The sequence below is a fragment of the Mesoplodon mirus genome (genome assembly GCF_964341445.2).
Source record: "Mesoplodon mirus genome assembly, chromosome: 4".
In the NCBI taxonomy this organism is placed as follows: Eukaryota; Metazoa; Chordata; class Mammalia; order Artiodactyla; family Ziphiidae; genus Mesoplodon; species Mesoplodon mirus.
Genome location: NC_138979.1, coordinates 168969280 through 168975965, shown reverse-complemented (window position 1 = coordinate 168975965; position 6686 = coordinate 168969280). Strand labels below are relative to the sequence as shown.

The 6686-nt window shown below is 34.5% G+C and overlaps 1 pseudogene across 1 annotated transcript; it reads left to right on the top strand.

Annotated features, from left to right (window-relative positions):
* The first annotated feature begins 4684 nt into the window (after positions 1–4684).
* On the top strand, positions 4685–5310 carry LOC309802944 (large ribosomal subunit protein eL33-like; annotated as a pseudogene). The gene is made up of 2 exons: positions 4685–4768; positions 4919–5310. The product of its transcript is annotated as a large ribosomal subunit protein eL33-like (transcript).
* Positions 5311–6686: the final 1376 nt, after the last annotated feature.

Genomic DNA, 6686 nt, shown 5'->3' with positions numbered 1-6686 from the left:
TATCAATGAAATATTTTAAAATATGAGGTAATTCTTCTTATAGTTTATATATACATACATAAGTATAGTTATACTTATAGAAAGGTAGATATCAAATTTAGTATCTATTTATATATTTCCTCTTCTAGGGCAGCCCTGCTTAAGACAAAATTTACTTAGAATGTTGCAATTTCTCTCTATAAAGTAGATTATGTATATTGTTATTAAAACCTTGGTCCAGGGCTTCCCTGGTGGCACAGTGGTTGAGACTTCGCCTGTCGATGCAAGGGACACGGGTTCGTGCCCCGGTCTGGGAAGATCCCACATGCCGTGGAGCGGCTGGGCCCGTGAGCCACGGCCACTGAGCCTGCGCGTCCGGAGCCTGTGCTCTGCAATGGGAGAGGCCACAACAGTGAGAGGCCCGCATACCACAAAAAAATAAAAAAATAAAAAATAAAAAATAAAACCTTGGTCCATCACACTGTAAAAATCATTTTAGATTGAATAAAGAAATTTAGCATTTTTTTAGAGATTTGTCATAACAAGTTATTTATATGAAAATAGCAATTATAAAATCTGTCCTTAAAAAAATAAAATATGCTTCATAAGAGTATCCAATTCCACTGTCACATTTAATCTAATTAGTATGTTTAGATTTTTTTTTGTCTGATTTTGAATGCAGTGTCCTATATTAGCAGAATATTCTCTTTTGTAATAATCATGGTCAGTCGACAAAATTGCTATGCTGTTAATAAATGGCAAATGGGACTGTCAAGGATCCCAATGAGACTTCTTTTTCCGTTTCCCTATAAAACTGATCAAATAATTGGTGTACCAGATTGAACTATGTGAAGATGTGTTTATATTCAGGTGCTTAGAGACCCATAAATAGTCACTGCTCTGTAATCATAACTGAAGCTCTAAGAGTCTATGGGGACTGACTGGGTCATTGTATAACTGGTAAAGTAGGGTATATATTTCCTCACTTGGACTCCTGAAGTCTGTTCAATACATCTGCAGAAAACTTTTTACTATCTCATCCATATCACCATCCTTTACTTTTTTCTTTTTATTTTCTATAGACATATTTAAGAATATTATGAAAATTAGAAAAAAAATAATAAATACTTTCCCTCCTTTTTGTTTCTATCTCATCTTTGTCTCTATGTAGGTATACTTTATATTACTTAAGATACCAGTGGATGTATTATTTAGAATTACAGTTATTTGTGTTGAAGTTGTCTGTCCATTTCCCCATGGATCCTGTTGCCATTTTCATGCACACTGGGTCCCTATGTACTTTTAGTACCAATGGTAACAACTGTGTATCTCTTTGTTAGAAGACTGGCCTCAAACTTTCAGAGTACATATTTCCTGAATGTATGTAAATATGGAAAAGCTTTTATATTACATCCCTTCCACAAACATTTCTTAACAAGTATCTGATTAAGCTGGGGATATAAATACCCAGCTCTATTGCCCTTAATCAGGATCACCTGGACATACGATCTACACTTTCTCCAGAGTTCCCCTCCAGGGTTGAGCGAAATTTACCCACCATGGGTCTTTGTGGGATATCACATACTTTGCTGACCTTCTTGGTTTTATTTTCCTACTTTCTTCCCAGGTTTTCCTGTGAACTCTTCTTAACAAATCACTCCCAAATCTTCCTTTTAGAAATTGCTTCTGAGGAAACTAATCTAAAATAAGGCATAAGTTACAACAACAACAATGTAAAACAATTTTTAGTGGAGGTGGTTCACAAAAGGTTTCTGGATCAGAATTTGTCAACAGTGGAACCTAAGGCAGATTTAAAAGGCAGAGTGAAGCAGCCACGGTTACTCTCAACACCACAATAGTCAAATGTGATGATGAACAAATTTAAAGATATCTGGCAAGTTGCTGCCTGACAGCAATCTCCTCTGCTCCTCTTCTAGCTCTTATTTCTAACTGCCAGCCCAGTTGACCACAGCAAACCTAGGACCACCCCCAGGAGCTGGACTGTAAACTGCAGAAGTGGTAGCTACAGAAGGTCAGTGGCTTCCTATAGACCTTCCCATGAGTTTCCCTTTTCCACTTTGGTACCTGAGAGAGGCTGGCTTCTCTGACTGACTTCTTAGTGTCTCCTTCTCTGATCCATCCGTTCTTCCTACCTTCACTTCTGCAAATCTCACAATTGTGCCAGATCTAATTGTTCCTTTGATTCTTTATCTATAACTTTCATTGTGACTTATACATAGTGGCAAACACTTAATGGTCAACACATAAATATTTGATGAATATGTGGATGGTGATTTCACTGAAAGAGATCATTTACTAAGTGACTGGGAAATTCTCTCTCCCAAATATTAAGTATTTCCTTTTCACTGATATAATTAAGTTCAGCCATAAGCTGTGAAGTTATTTCACTAAACTTATGGATCCTTATGAGGTTTAGAATTCAAAGCAATTATTTTGTGAATTTATAAAAGAAACAAAATGAAGACATAGGAATAGAATATTCACATCCCCAATTGATACTTTAAAATTGATCAAGTGCTAAATGTACTAACCATTGCCTGTTTAATTGGAGCATAGATAAATGTGTTCAAAGAAAACATGATTCAGTGTCTCTGCAAATAAACTGGACCATATTGAACATTCTTTTTTCTTGCTAACAAAATAAAGACATTTCTAAATAAGCATCAGAAAACATTAAGTAAGTAATTTGTTATCAAAAATGTGAAATTTTATATATTACATCTTAAAACTAAGCCTTGAAAAATAGCAGTGTTTAGGTGTTGCATGTGTGCAGAAAGATGCAAAGTATCACTTGTTTTATTCAACACTACAATGAAGAAATTTAATAGGTGTCACTAGGAATTATGTCAGTTAAGTAGCGATGATGTTTAACCATGGGAAAGGGAAAATAAATAATGAGAGTTGAATTCTAAGATTTATTATATATGTAAGAAACCATTCCATGCAATAAAAACTCATGAAAATTAATATTTTCAAGCTAAATTATTACAGCAAATTATTTATATGTCACTTGTTAATGCTGCTCTCATTATTCACTCTCAAGGTGCTGAATAAATTGTAGTGGAAGCATGAACGTTATCTTCAATTCAAGCTAGTCTTTATTCTGCTATTTCAATTGGACTGACAATTTTTTCTCCTACTCTGCTCTTCCCCCAATAATGTTCTTTCTATTTTTTGGTGGGGGAGGAAAATGAACTATGGTGTGATTACATTATAAAATATAAGTAATCTATAGGAAGTAAGGATTACATGAGTTAAGCAATGTTTAATAACATTTTTCACACTAAGTAAATTATGGAAAATACCATCTCTAGTATCTATTAGCTGCGTGATCCTACCTCCATTTCTCCTCTCTGAGATGTGTTTCCACGGCTGTAAAAAGGGAGAAGCTATCCACCAAGTCTACTTTATCAAATACACTTGAAGTTCAGTAGAATTAATGAATGTACAAATGTGCTTTGTAAACCTTAATATAGTGCATGGCTGAAAAAACAAACAAAAAATACTGTGAATTATGCAGAGTATGTATTTTAATTAGCTCTTCTTTGAAGCACATCTCAAGATTACTTTCATAGCAACATCGAGACTGGTGTTTGACCAAACAGTTGCTTAACCATGGCCCAGTTGACATATAAGATCAGCCATCAGAGTAAGCCTTAAATAAATGGAAGATATTTGCCACAGCATGAAAAGGTATGTATATTATTAATATAAAGAATCTACTCAAAAATAAAAGCTTTCTCACACAGAAAAGGAAAATTCAAACAGTCATTCAATATAAGGAAACATTGTACGTGTCGCCAATGTTGCAGGCTAATAAAAACATAATAACAAACAAAAAAACAAAATTCTTCTTTAAAAATGATAGATATATTTGGATAACAGCTTGGTGGCTTCTTAAAAAAACTAAACGTACTCTTAACACATGATCCAACATTTGCACTCCTTGGTATTTACCCAAAGGAGTCAAAAACGTATGTCTATACAAAAACCTACACAGTGATATTTATGGCAGCTTTATTCATAATTGCCAACATTTACAAGCAATCAAGATGTCCTTCAGTAGGTGAATGGATAAATAAACCGTGACACATCCGACAATGGAATACTCAGCACTAAATAGAAGTGAGCTATCAATTCATGTAAAGATGTGGACGGACTTTAAATGCATAAATATTACTAAGTGAAAAAAGCCAATCTGAAAAGGCACATACTGTGTGTGTCTGACTATAAGAACTTCTGGAAAAGGCAAAATTAAGGAGGCAGTAAAAAAACAATCAGTGGTTGCCAAGGTTGGAGTAGGGAGAAGGGTGAATATGGCAGAGCATAGAAGATTGTTAAGGCAATAAAAATACTCTCTGTATAAAACTAGAATGATAGACGGATGTCATTACACATTTGTTCAAACCCATAGAATGTATGAAACTGAGAGTGAACTCTTATGTAAACTATGGACTTTGGGTGATTAGGATGTGTCAGTGTAGGTTCATCTATTGCAACAAAGGTACCTCTCTGGTAGGGGGTGTTGATAATTAGAAAGGCAATGCATTGTAGGGACAGGGGCAATGTGGGAAATATCTGTAACTTTGTCTTAATTTTGCTATGAACCTAAAACTACTCTAAAAAAATCTTTAAAACTTTGACAGATATTGTCCTTTGTAAAAACTGTACTGCAGGAATTAAGATGGGTGAAACTGTCACCCAGGAGTTAGGGAACATCAACCAGTCTATTTATATCTCAAAATTAGATAATTTTTGTAATGCATGGGTATTATCTACGATCCCTTCCATGAATGGTTTTGTGATCAATAAAGTGGAGAGACCTCAGGATAACCCAACTGGCAGAGAAGACCTCTGGACACTCAGGGGAGAAGTTGGAAACTGTAGCAAAGCTAAACTTTTTGAGAAATTTTAAAAGGCAATATGGAGCTATTTGGAGACCGTGGAGGTCTGCTGGGAACAAGACTTCTAAAACGACAAATTTGCCTGAAAGGCTGTGGTCCAAGGCCATTTTTGCTGGCTATAAGCAGGGTTTCTGGAACAAGAGGGAGCAAACAGCTCTTCTTAAAACTGAAGGTATTTATACTAGAGATGAAACTGACTTCTATCTAGGCAAGAGATACGTTTATGTGTACAAAGAATAACACAGTAACTCCTGGTGGAAAACCTAACAAAACCAGAGTAATCTGGGGAAAGGTAACTCACACTCATGGAAACAGTGGCATGGTTCGTGCAAAATTCTGAAGGAACCTTTCTGCTAAGGCCATTGGACACAGAATCTGCATGATGCTGTACCCTTCAAGGATTTAAACTTATTGAAAAGTACATAAATAAAAGTCTGGTTTGGTAAAAAAACAAAGAGGCAATTTGGAAATATTACTAAACACATATATTTTTAAAAGTTCACAGTATCTATCCAATGAAAACATATAGAATCTATAAAGAACTCAGGCTGATTGTTTATGATATGAAAACAGTAAGAATCAATTTGTCAACTGACACTTTAACTTTTAGAATATGGGACAAGTAATACTGTCTCCTATATAAAGGCATCCACATTCTTGAACTCTAGCACTGAAATAAATATTAATTTATATTACATTTCCTTAGGAAATTAGGAAAATACAAGTTTCTAAACTACATTGTTTGCATTAGTCCTCACATTTTGCATCTTAAACTTAAAAGACTAAGATGTGAGAAGGAGTTTCTTTTATAGTGCTATTAGAACTCTACTAAGGAAGAAAGGGAAGAAGGAAAAAGGGAAATTTTGTTTGACCTTGAGAGTTTCATATTTTTCAAAGTAAAGGATATGTTTATGAAATTTGTGAAATTACTCTAAAACATTTTCGCTTTTGGAATTAAAATATAATTTGTGTCATATGTGTCATTTCTTTATCAGCAAATTTGGAACTTATTATCTCTACTCTTAAAGATTAATATTAAATGAAGATTCGTGTCTGAAAACTGTGGCTACTGTTTTACATATTAAATGTGCCAGTACCAGAACTGGAGAGTGAAGTAAATGGAAAATGCCAGTTTCTAGCCAGGAAATTAAAATAAAAGAAGAAAAAAAGTAGCACCAGCACGTAGACCCTTAAATCAGTGCTGTAAGGAATGTGACAGAACACTTTTCTCTCCCCTTGGGGCTTTGGTTTGCAGATGCATTTGTGTCAGAAGGTTTCACTTAAGTAAGGAAAGAAGTGAAGTTGGAGCACAAATAAAAAAACAGGGTTCAGTTTAACAGCTAGAGTTTGAATGAATGAGAAAAGTTCTGGTCTATCTTTCATTAGATTCATCACTTAATTATGATTTCTCTTTGAGGGGTCATGTTTAACCCTCTGAACATTTTTAAACTATATTCTTTAAAATATAACTAAGAATCCTGTTTCAATCAGGATGAAAAAATATGTATTCCTCCAGAATCTACTTAATGTGGTTGAGCACAATCTCCTGTTAAAAGTCCCCAAATCAAAATTAATGGAATTGACATATTTTTAGAAATATCTTCCAAATCACTTTGTCTTTATCATATCAGAAAGGCATTTACCTCCACATATTATGTGTGTGTGTTCAATTCAAGACCAACAAGCTATAGGGCTTAAGGGGGATTTGAAAGTTTTAGAACTTAGGGTAGTCACGAAACCTTGCCAGAAACTCAAAATAGTGAATATAGTTTATGATCACAG